At 39.0% G+C, this 12711-nt stretch overlaps 1 long non-coding RNA gene across 2 annotated transcripts in view; it reads left to right on the top strand.

The window, feature by feature from the left end:
* The window catches only part of LOC149189487 (uncharacterized), a 245589-nt gene extending 240409 nt beyond the window's left edge, over window positions 1–5180 (top strand). Inside the window, exon 4 of one of the 2 annotated variants that reach the window (XR_016256399.1) lies at window positions 4656–5180. This is a non-coding gene — a long non-coding RNA (uncharacterized LOC149189487). The other variant, XR_016256400.1, reaches the window with a different exon arrangement.
* The last annotated feature ends 7531 nt before the right edge of the window (window positions 5181–12711 follow it).

Here is a 12711-nt window from a genome sequence, read left to right as displayed (position 1 = left end):
GCGCTTATAAGCCCATCATTTGTTGCATCGTGTCCATCATAAGCTGGCCTTGCCTCAACATCTACTAGTTCACCCTCAACAGCTCATCCATAACCTGATTTTGACCCCGTTGTCTTGGTTGCTCGTCACGCCTTTTATTCTCCATGCATTCCCTGATGTTATCCAACTCATTGTTTGAAAAGGGGTCAAGCCCTCCTCTACCATGTTTACCTCTTCCCCTACCTCGGCCACTCTGAAACACTACGCCCTAATATCTGGGGGGTGGCATTATTTTCTCCTGCACTGGCCAAGAACATGCTCTGATATGACTATAATATTCCCTATAGGAAAATACAGTAAATAACAGAAGCAATGAACTAGCTACAACTACAAAATTTAGAAACGCACCACTAGAAACATTAAACATTGAAAATATGAACAAAATTCTGAGCCATTGTATTACTATTAGTAAAACTGATTACAACAATAAGAGTAGAAGAACCTGGGTTTACTACTGCAAGCTCGAGGCAAAACCCAGGTGTCAACAATGGCTCAAGGTGCTGGAAAATCTCCCCACATGAGCTGCACCCTGCTGCTAGTTTTTCTACTGTTACTGTCTGGAAAGGAACAAGTGTTTTGGCCTTCTAGAGTGCTCAAAATTTTTTCAAATTTAGTTGTAGCCTCCTCTCAACAAACCCACAAAAACCCAGAAAGGGTTTGGGTTTTTTCCAACCAACCCTGGGACCCCTCAAGAAGTGTGTGTTCCTCCACTATGTAGAAATCCGCACCCCTGGAAATTGCTCTGTAAAATAGGTGCCAAATCTTCCTAAAATCGTCCCCAAAATCACCATTAAAATTTCATTGAAAATTAGCTCCAACTCCACTGCCTTCACACCACCCTAGCTCAGCTCCTCCAAGGCTCGCGCAAGCCCGACCAAAGAGCCTTTGTGCAGCTCCAGAAGACCAAAATTTAGCCTGTAGAATTGCCAAGTTCTGACCTGCAAATCACCACAAATCTCTAGCAAAATTCCAAGAGAAATCACTCCCAAATTCCCAGAATCTAGCATGCAAAGACGCTGTCTCCCCAAATGATGCGAATTTCCTCAATTGCACCCAAGCTACACTCATAACAGGCTAGAGACTCCCGCAATCAGCTTCACAACAACTCCAAATGGTAGTAATGACTCTCCTAGGGTAACACTCAAGGTTCACCTAAGAGAGAGTTGGAAATTCCTGCCTAGAAACTCCTTTGTGCTAAGCAACACGAGTTGACTTGGCTAAGCAGCTCAAGCAAACAATGGTTCAATTTTCAAATTGACAAAAAGCCCCAAAATGATGTTGCTCTCTTCTGTTATCCTTGTTGCCCTTCTCTCTCATTGTGGGCCCTCCCATTCGACCTCCCTTCTTGTCTCTTTCCTCCCCATCGAATTTCCTCGAGGGTTTCAAATTCCCTTCTTAAGGTGGCTCCCACATTCCACCATCCAATTAATTTTCCATTTTCCTAATGTTTGTAGCCTCTTTTCTGTTCAAAAATTAAGTGGTGGCTTCTCACCCACTTTTTCGTAAGATTTTATGCCAAAGATTTTCTCCATCACCAAAATTGCAAAAATTTGGAACTTAGCAAAATTAATTAGTGGGGATATTACAATTTGAGGGACACTCCCAAGATGATGGATGATCCTGGCATATAGACACATTTTGAGCCTTATATTCATTATCACATGGCATTTGAAGCCCTAAAGGGCATGACATCATCATTTAGAGGCTTACAGCTCACACATGTGGGTCTTTTTGGCATGATTTCACATTGAGCTAGTGGTTTGGCTTGTAACCCAAAGATTATTTTATGTTTAGTCATCATCAAACTTGTTTAGGGGCTTCATAGGCTAAAATTAGATGAGGTAGACCTCATTTCATAGTCACCTGTGGACTATTTCAGCCTCCTTAGAGGATTTCGACTGATTTGTTGCAGCCTTGTATTCTTGTGGAGATGTGATCTTTGTGGATAGTTTTTCTATTGGAGACTAGCTCTTGTTGTGGAGACATCATTGTGGGATAATGGAGGATTTGTCCATGCATATCTTGTGTATTTTTATTGTTGAATATCTTATTAAATTGAATATCTTTCTCTGAAATTTTGGTGAAGTATTGTATGCTTTAATTAAAGAATGTTGAACATCCCTTGAGGACCTCCTAGTAAGCTTTCCTCTTGATTTTATCCCCTCATAAGGTGGTAAATAGGGTTTTTCACTTACTCCCTTCTAGGGTTTGATATCTCCATAGTAGATATCCCTTAGACACCATCGCCCAAGAAATAGGCATTGCCCTCCACAGAGATGTTCAAACCACACCAAATATTCTTCTAAACTTCATTTTCTTTCTCTTCCTCATTTGCGGCCCTTCAAGGCAAGCCACTAGGGCTAGGGCATAGGGACAAATACAACTAGGGCTAAGTCGTGGGCTGCTTGTGAGCTGTTTCCTATGGATTGAAACTAACTGCATCAAAATCTAGCCTTTTCCACAGTTGGAATAGCCTTCCTAAGGCTGACGTCACAAACCCTAGCCAATTTTTCCCTAGGAACCGCTAGTTTAGCATTAAGGCTTCAACTTAGGGTTTGATGAAGGCTTGTGGCTCCTTTGTTGATCATATCTATTTCACATCAGCATTTTCTTGCTCTTATGTGCCTTTGTAAGCCATTATCATTGCTTATTCCTTAAACCCTAGGCCACAAGTACCTCTGATAGGTCTCTTGAAGAGCACAATCTTCCTTGTCTTATTAGATTGTCCCTTGTCCTTAGTCTGAGTTTCTTTCTTGAGCTTATTCCATCCATCACCTTTGAACAATACCTTAGAATATCCATTAGGTGACTAGTACTGGGAAGCCTCCCTTGTGGTCAAAATCCACTAAAGAGCAGGAGTTGGTGCTGTGGTGACATTGGGCCTCCACCTCAATGTTGTCCCTTAGTCTAGTTCTTGCCTTGTGAGGCCTCTCACAAGGGCTGCTAGATTTTGAGCCAACAAGCTGCAGTTGGAGCTATGTCTATTCTCACTCAGATAATGGCTTCTGTATCTGATCAGTCATATGCTGATTAGAGTTTTCCAGATGCTCTTTTTGACCAACTTATACAAGCCCTGTTGCAAGTTGCAACATCTCGGGCTGCTAGATTTTGAGCCAACAAGCTGCAGTTGGAGCTATGTCTATTCTCACTCAGATAATGGCTTCTGTATCTGATCAGTCATATGCTGATTAGAGTTTTCCAGATGCTCTTTTTGACCAACTTATACAGGCCCTGTTGCAAGTTGCAACATCTCTTTCGATATCTGTTTATTCAAGATCTGAATGTCAACCATTCCTGTCACTCTCTCAGTATGACTCAAAAAGAGCACTCTCGAAGTCCATATCAGCATTTACTTCTAAACCTGTTTTTTTTAAAAGATAAGGAAAGTTATGCTCACAAAGAAGAGAAAAATGGCAGTGAAGAGACGAAGGCAGATGACTTTGATGATTTAAAATGTGGCATTGCTGGTGGAAAGATGAATGTAGAACAGTGAAAATGATTGAAAAAAAGGATCGATGCTACAGGAAGAAGACTGAATAGAATTGAAGTGGAAAGTAAAGGATGTTGAGATTTAACAATTAATTGAATTAGGATGTGCTGTGATGAAGAACAAGACAGAACAAATAATGTTGAATTATGTTCATAGAATAAGGGCAATCTTTTGGTGTTGCTCTCAAATAACTAAAATCTAGAATATCAGCACATCACCTTTGTTGGTATTCTTGCTTCAGATGGATTAATCTAGTGAATTTTTGACGTTGTTATTGGGACTTTCGTCACCTGCTGTGACCGGCATGTTCACTTGTTTGAATAGTACTGCATCCCTTGGGGACACTCAAGGCTTAATACAGATTGGAACCTAGGCAACAATTGGCATTATTGTTGTTGTTTTTTGGTTTAGTGTGCAAGTTGTAGTGGTGATATGAAACAGAGTGTTTTCTTTAGATATGTCATCAGGGCTAGGTGATAAGATAAATAAGATAATTTTATCAATGTCTTACAAGTGAAGTGACTATAAGTGTAGCACAAAGTGGAAGTGCATAATCAACTCTTATGGCTACATTAACAAGAAAGGAAAAGATCTGAGAACATAACTAAAGACTAGCTCAAAGGCTAAAAGAGACAAATACAACGAATACGGAAGCAAAATCTCATCATGGCCATGTCCATGGGTGCTGGAACTAGAGAGCTTCATGCTGTATAATGTCCTAATGGAGCAGAAGGAAGAGGCAATGGGTACCAAGCTCAATGTCAAACGGATCAAGGAGTAGTAGTACCATTACAGAGTTGATGAACTTAGCAGGATTCACAATGGCATCCTCATAATTATTGATTGAATATCTCCTTCCGTCTTCTAGCAGGAGAGCGAGTATTCTACTACAAGATGTAAGGCCATTCTCCTAATTAGTTGGATTATGAGGTGAGTGCAGTTTAAATGAATCAGAGCTCTGCAGTTTTGAGTAAGACGTTTTTATATTGGAAAATATTAATTTAAATTCTATGTTGGATCTATGTTATTGTTCCTTTTATCAAGTATTTATGTATGTATTTACTGTGATATAGAAATACATTTCCATTCCCTTGTACTGATTTTGTATGATTTCTTTACTTTTTAGGAAGGAGAATTATTATCAGCATTTTGTAGAATTTTGGACTGGAACTGAAAGGAAAAGAAGCTGCATATCAATCTTGAAAATATACTTTTTTTTGGAAAACCAGGCTGTAAATGTTTTACAGCTTGAAGACAATCAAGAAAGGGTCATGATTATCATCAATGTAATTGACAGAATATTCTTTTAATTGTTGCATGCTGCGAAGTTTGAACAACAACGGATCTGGCATCTACCATTCAATTCATCCTCCTAGTCTGTGCTCCAATACTTTAAAGTTTTAAGCACTGTCTAACTAGTTTTAGGACAGCATATAACTAGGAATGTATTGGTCAAGAAAATCCGTGGTGTTTAGTTGTTGAGGCATCATTGCATTAATTTATTGTCAGTTATTTACGACTATAACATCTGCTGTCAGCAAAATTGTCAAAGTATCTTCTTCGGAACCAAAAACAGAAAATGGAAGCAGTACTAAGCTTTCAGATTATGTGCAAGAAGGACATGATATGTATAAAATAATGTTACAAACATTGTGGAAAATGTATAGCAAGTGTCTAGTAAACAAGGTATGGCCACATTGGATAAATATAAGAAAATATCAGCAAACGTTTAAAAAAAGAAAAACTCATTTTTAATTTATTTAAAATATCTAAGGAAACCCCCTTTTTCATAAAATATCAGCAAACATTAAAAAATAAACAAATAAACATTCATTGTTAATTTATTGAAAGTATCTTTAAAAAAAAAACCTTCCCTCTCGCCCTTTTATGGGAAAATGTACTAATGACAAAGTCTTTTGTTCTCAATCCTCTACTTTCCCCCTTCAAAATGAGCGAAACAAATCCAAATTTTTTTTTTGCCTTAGCGGAACTTTTTCATTTTCAGGTGATACTGATATCTTAGAAATGGAAAAAAATTAGGATTTTTTCGAGCGATATTGTCACTAAGCCAAGGGAATCACAATATGTCATGGTGTTAGCAATATATTGCCAATGTTTTCTGTATTGGTATAAAAGATCAGATTTTCCGTCATATGTGCTTTGGATAATAACTATTTGTTGTGAGTGTAGAGTTTTGGTTCTATGTAATTGTTGGAAGACTAGAAGACTTGCTTGTTACTTTTAAATGTTTTTTTGGATTATTTTCTTTTATTAGTTTATCATTTAAATTTTGGATGTCTCAATTGCTTTTTATTGATGCATTTCCACCATTATTTTAAAAAACGGCTGAGCCAAACCAAGCCAATGCCTAGCCGGGTCGGCCCAATGGCCAAAACAGAACAATTGGCCAAGCTATTATCGAGCCGGCCGAGCCAGTCATCGACTCGGCTCGGTAACAACTTGGCCGGCTCGGCTCTTTGAAAAAGATCCTGAAGCACATTGGTCAAAAGTTGTTCCACCTACATATAAACGGTTGGGTTGTTGTTTATTGCATATTTATAGGCCTAAAGTAATCTATCGTTGTCAAAATGTTTTGAAAATTACAAGGCCGAGGTATGGTTATCCTAATGGCATGAATTAGAAAATTAAAACAATGCATTGAGTCATATAATGTTTGTAAATCAAGAGTTTTGAGACTTCATTAGAGGCAAATTCCTTCAAATCATCCCCAGCAATCTAGGTAGAAGCATGAGACAAGTCGTCCTGTAGCAAAGGCACAAATTTGAAGGCATTTGTTGATTAGTTCATTGGCTTATCATTTGGGAAGTTATGATTGGTTGTAGAGAATTGGTATTATTTTTATTGTAGTCTAGTGGTTGTCCTTGGGCTGAGGTAGAAAAGAATCCTGGCATTGGTGGCTAAGTATGAACTTTATATTGGACAGTGCACTAGGTTCCATTTTGATATAATGGATATATTCATGAGCGTACTTTGATCATATGTTGTCTTCTCTCTATATTCTAAAGCTTTGTGTTTGCAAACATGAATGAATATCTTTAAAATTATGTTTTTTTCATAAAAATAAATAAATAATTAATGTATTTTTTAAAACCACTGAATCATTCAAATCAAATCGGCTAAGTTGATACCGAGTTGGAGCCGACCCTTGACTGTTTCGGAACCGGAGTTGAAGTTTTAAAACATTGATTTCCACATGCTTATTTTAACTTATCATATCATGCAAATTGTTTAACTTGTCATATTGACTTTCTTTGATGTAATGCATTTAGGATCTTGTAACATATAATTTCCAAATTTATTTGCTAATCAATTGATTATCTTGCTGCCTGGGATTATTTGGAGGTATGTTAGAAGGGTTTTTTGCAAACATGTCATGACTTTGAAATTCGAATGTTTTTTCTTGGATGATATGATTTCTTCAAATAGAACACTTTTTTGGGCACCTTGATATTGTGGAAAATCATAATTAACTACTATACCATTGGAAGGAATGAATCTTACCAAACTAAACCTTTCTAAATTATGACCATAGTAGTTGTCATTCAAACACTAAGGTTTGTACAAAGGAGCCCTTGCAGAGGCATCTGTCATTTCAACAAGATTTGGATATTCTAGTCAATTGTGGAACCAACAATACAGTTTGTACCTTCATTCTTTGCTAGTCAAACTTCTATATGCTTACATTGAATTTGACTATAGAAATGGTGTGAATGTGGTAGGGTGGTGCCCATCTCAAAAAAATGTGTTTTTTTCTACAAGAAAAAAACCCTAAATTACTTGTTTACGATCATAGAAGTTCCTAACAACATCTTTACCAACTTCAAAGACATGTGGATCGAAAGCTTATGAAATGTTCTTGGATTTATAGCAATTACATAAGCTTCTAGATAAGACCTATTAAAAAATGAAAGAATAATATAGTATGTTACACCTCATATTGTATGAGGTTCCACCCTGTGATTTTTGTCACATTGATGGAGATTTGCTTCTTATTCCTTGGAGTGGTTGGATTTCCTTCAGAAGATTTATCTTTATGGAGCCCCTTATCTTCATGGCATCATATTATCTAATAAAGATCATTGGGTGGGAGAGTCTCACTTCTCCTTGGATGGATGTGATTGTGCTTGATACTTGATAGTCTTCTCGCCTTCTTGGTATATTTCTTTTTTATGATTTACCGAGTCTATTAACTCATCATGTTGTTAAATTATGGTGCTTGTTCTTTCAAACTAGAAGATGTTAATCCTTGGTTCATATATGCTGATTATGGCACCCTAAGGTTGGACACTAGTAGTGTGGGATGAGAAGTGGCTTATGTGGTGGATTTTCTTAGTTCATAGTGCCCACTTCATGGTTATATATTTTTGGTTGATGGAGCCTTGGATATTATAAGTATATGGTTTCACTTGATTACTTGGTTGATAGTTGTGAGATGCTTTTTGGTACTATGCTACCTCATTGGTAGATGATTATATTGTTCATGGATTGCCTAGCTAAATACTCATAAATTTCATGGTCTGCTTTTATTATGACTTTGGCTTATGGTGGGGCTTTACTAGGAGATACCTTGGTAAACAATTATTTTGCATGAAATCATGGTTTATCTAAATCTAATTAAGATATCAAAAGAAAGCATGTAATCATTCTAAGGAAAATGCTTAAAAACACAAATTTATTCTAAGGAAATCAAATTCAAGAAAGTAAAGCAAGAATTCAAAACAAATGCATGGAAAGAAAAACTTGAGCATCTAAACAACTACAAAACAATTTCTCAAAAGAGCTTAGTTCCTTCTTAATCATATTGGATAACTAGGGACTAGCACTTCAAGGTAAAGTCATAGAGCTAGCGCAAACACTTGATGAAATCATCAACATCATGAGGCTTTCCCTTGGTTTTGGTTGTGCACCAAAGCAGAGATACATTAACCATCTTGTGAGTATAACATGGAATCTCCATCACATGTGGGTTTACAACCAAAGTGGGATTGCAAGCTTGAAGTATGAAGCCAATTTTTTGTCAAGGTTGGTTGGTAATGCTACAAACTTCCTCCATCCAATAATAAATAGGGTCAATGTAATCACCCCTTTCATCATAAGAGTGGGTCAACCCACTGATTTTATTCATCAATATTTAAGCAAAGGAGACATTGAAAGCATTGTCAACTATAATTTGCATGAAAATTGTTTCTTTCATGCTACCTCAATTAAAAGCAAGGATGGGAAATAAGAATACTCATGACCCAAAGTGGTGTTTTGTAGTCCATAAGACACAATATTGTCCCGAGTGACATAAGCTATTCCTAGCAGCAAAGGAGCAAGGAAGGGGTGACGCAGTGCCTGCGTCATCAAGTTTGAGCCAAGAAGAGATTGCGCAAAGGCTGAAGGAGGCAAAGACAGGCTCACGCAGAGGCCAGGAGGGTTGGTTAGTTGAGGGAGCTAGTTTGCCGATGTCGAGACTGCACAGAGCTTAGGTGCTCTCACCTTCAGGTTGTTGGGTTTAGGAGGCTGTGGGTAAGTTGCAGAGTGGAGATGGTGGGGTATTGTAGTCAGAACAATACCTAACAGGGCAAGGCCAAGGAGGAGGGAGGTGCTACCGAGGGTTTCTAGCAAAGAAATCCGGATCAGTGGTGCAGTTGCACAGACAATCAGAGTAGGGGGCATCTTGACATCAGCAGAAGGTTTCCAGGATGGAAATCAAGTTTCAGAGGGAGTCACATCGAGAACTTCCAGGATGGAAGTAGAAGAGTAGCATGGCACTACACAAAGTAAGAGACCGGGACAGACTGAACGGAGCCTCAAACTTCGTAGTTTGGAAGGCCAAAATCTTATCCGTACTTGACAGGAATCATGTCAAGCACTTCTCTTTGAGGACAATAGGGATCCCAGTTGACCTAGCTAACAACGACAAGTACGAGGAGGCAATGGCGAGGGCCAACAACATCATCCTTGATGGTGTCAAGGACCATGTAGTACCACACATTGCCGAGAAGGAAACAACAAATGAGATGTGGGAGGCTCTAAAGAAATTGTACCAACATACTTATGTGCAGAGAAGGATGTTACTAGAAAATCAGTTGCGGTCATACCAGATGAAGAAGGGAGAACCGATCGACACCTTCCTTGGTCTATTGAATGAGATCTGCGATCAACTGACTTCCATAGGGGCCACGCCGGATCGGGAATTGATGGTGAGAATAGCCCTGAACGCAATCTCAGAAGATTGGGAAGTATTTGTCCAGAGTATATTGGGAAGAGCGACCCTTCCACATTGGGAGGAAATGTGGACAACTCTTCGCCAAGAAGAAATCAGAAGGCTAAGCAAGGTAGGAAGCAGCGACAAGGGGATCAAAGTCAAGGAGGAGGAGGAGGATGTTGCCCTAGCATCTTGAGGGAAAGCAAGAGAAACAGAAGGACCTCTCCAAGATCAAATGCTTCCACTGTGGGGAGCTGGGTCATTATGCGACCCAGTGTCCAAGGAAGAAGAACAAGGGAGAGGCCTCTGAGACCAGGCAATGCCAGCAAGGGCAGAGAAAGAAGTGGAGACAGACGATGACTGTGCCATGAGTGCACACACGCCACTTGAGCGGAAGTGGGGAGACTTCGAGCTGTAGTTAGACGGATTACAGGTAATGATTAGCAGGATCCTTGAGGTACCCAGCCTCTTGGATTAGACCATGCTACGGGAGCCCCGAAGAGTAGCAGGACTAGCAAATGTGGGTAGAGATGGATGCGGATGAAGCGACAGAGAGCTAAAGTGCAGAATTCCTAGGACAACACGAGGATAGCAGGTTGTAATAGTGCGAGAAGCACAGGAGTGTTGCACCAGTGCAGGATGGCACAGAGAGGTGTGCAACGGTGCGAGATGCAGGGAATTGTTGTAGCAACAAAGAGGTCAGAGAGGGAGCACTTTTCAGCAACAAAGGGAGATTCAACATCAAGAGTACTCTAGCCTAACAGAGAGGTCAGAGTTGGGAGATCAGCTACTTACTTCTCAGTAACTGAGTTGCAGTGCAGAATTTAGCAGTGGTAGTGCTATGGGCAGCACGATGCAGCATGATGAGAGGAGATGCAATGCAGATGCAACAGTGGCAGTGGCAAGGCCATGGGCAGCAACACAGATGCAAAGGGAGTTGTCGTACAAATGCAACAATGGCAGTGGCAGAGCTACGGGAAGCAGTACAGGATGCAACATTGCAGAGGGTGATGGGAAGCAGGCCTAGCATCGACACAGGGACCGATGCTAGATGATCAGTGTGATACTCAGTAAGGAGTATTGCTAGAGCACAGTCCTCGCTAAGAGGGAGTGTTGATTTGGGGTAGCATCGTATGTGCTCTAGCCACGAAATTTGGTGGATAGGTTAGCGCACATGAGATATCCAATACCCAAAAAGGGTTTGAGCAGATTCTAAACAATTTGGGAGATATTAAAATAATTAATATTTTTAATGGAGTCCCTAAGTCTAAACTTAGGGAAATTAAAGTATTAATGTGAATTAATATAAAACAGTGTTAGAATGGTCCAAAAGACATGGATCAAGCGAGAGTTAATCTTAGCCATTGATTAGGGACTTAATCTCGGTCGTTGATTTGTCATCGAGAAAAGTATATAAGGAGGCTTGAGGGTCACTTGGAGAACACACCAGAGTGATCAGTCATTCTATTCTCTAGAGCGGGGTTTGTTAAGAGAGATAGAATCAGTGATCAGTTGCAGCAAGGGGCAGTGAGTACGAGGCAGAGAGGCAGGGACAGTTCCGAGAGACCAGCGCAGAAATATAGAGAGGCAGACGCAGAGCCAGAGGGAGCCACGCAGACACAGCAGAGGCTGCGCAAAGCCAGAAGGGCCTATGTCATCCAGACAGAGGCTGCAGGAGTGACACAAAGATCTAGAGAGGTGGTGCAGAGCCTCAGTAGACCGACGCAGAGGCCAGCAGGGCTAAAGATGAGCCTCAGATTATGCTGGAGAGTGATTTCGTGGAGTAGGCTTTCTAAATACCTATTTCCGAAGAGAGGTATTGCTGCCATATTTTTTATCTCTGTTGGGTTAGCCAGTTTGGCACCTAGTGTACTTAGAAAATAACTACTTAATAATAAAACCATCAGATAGCTGCACTGATTTTCCCATATTGGGTTTTTCGAGGGACATTAGTCCAAAAATAACAATGTCATTTGTGTGCTTGTTTTTGTCTCCTTCAGTTGATGATCTGTAATGTGTTGAGCATGCACCTGTATTTATTTTCAGTATTTACATGGTAAATAACTTGCTAATTAACAAAACAAGTAGGTAGGAATAAATCAGTAAAGTGCATGGAGGGTTTCTAACTATTAGACTTAGAAATTCCAACACCTCATTGGGGTTGATTTTTTTGATGTCCTACTTGATTGATACCTTCTCATGACCATGTGACTTTAAATATGAATTAATATGTTCTTGAAACAAATCAGATTCAAAGTGTATAGATATAAAAAATAAAAACAATGTCAATGCCTTTGTTTGGTTGTTACTTGAATCTGATGTGGGTAGGTTACAAGAAATGGGATTGGAAAAAAGATGGGGAGACAATGCATAACATGATTTGGATATTATTCATTTTTTGTTGGAGATCCTTCGGGAACATGATCCATTGACTTTGGAAATGTTTCTAGTAGGGATTCCTATAGTTTTTAATGTTGTGATTCTTTCACCTCATGGTTATTTGGGAAAGCAAATGTTATAGGAATTCTAGACACCGGTGGATAGGTAAACATATTTTTTATAATTGAAATGTCCATTCCATGATATCCTTTTTGTATTGTTGATTGTATTTTGAATGTTTCCTTTGATTTTGTTTTGTCTTTTAACTATGAAATTGAAAATACTTGGTATCATGCCCATTTAAACATCCAAAGCTTGAAAATGAAATTAGTATTACACGATATGGATTGAAATCTTTTGTTTTCTCTTTTAACTATGAAATTGAAAATACTTTGTATCACTTCCATTTAAACAACATATAAAGCTTGAAGATGAAATTAGTATTACACGATATTGATTGAAATCCTTTTAGTTGTTTTGTGTAAAAATATTTTCATGCCTATTAGAAAAGTTTACTTTCATGTTGTTATTTGAGCACAAGTTTTATATACACTTGACCAAGTTCATGCGTTAGAGAATGAAATGATAT

The sequence above is a fragment of the Pinus tabuliformis genome, chromosome 3_1 (genome assembly GCF_031772625.1).
Source record: "Pinus tabuliformis cultivar Carrire ecotype Pingquan chromosome 3_1, CPIR1, whole genome shotgun sequence".
NCBI lineage: Eukaryota > Viridiplantae > Streptophyta > Pinopsida > Pinales > Pinaceae > Pinus > Pinus tabuliformis.
This window is presented reverse-complemented; position numbering and strand designations above follow the sequence as displayed.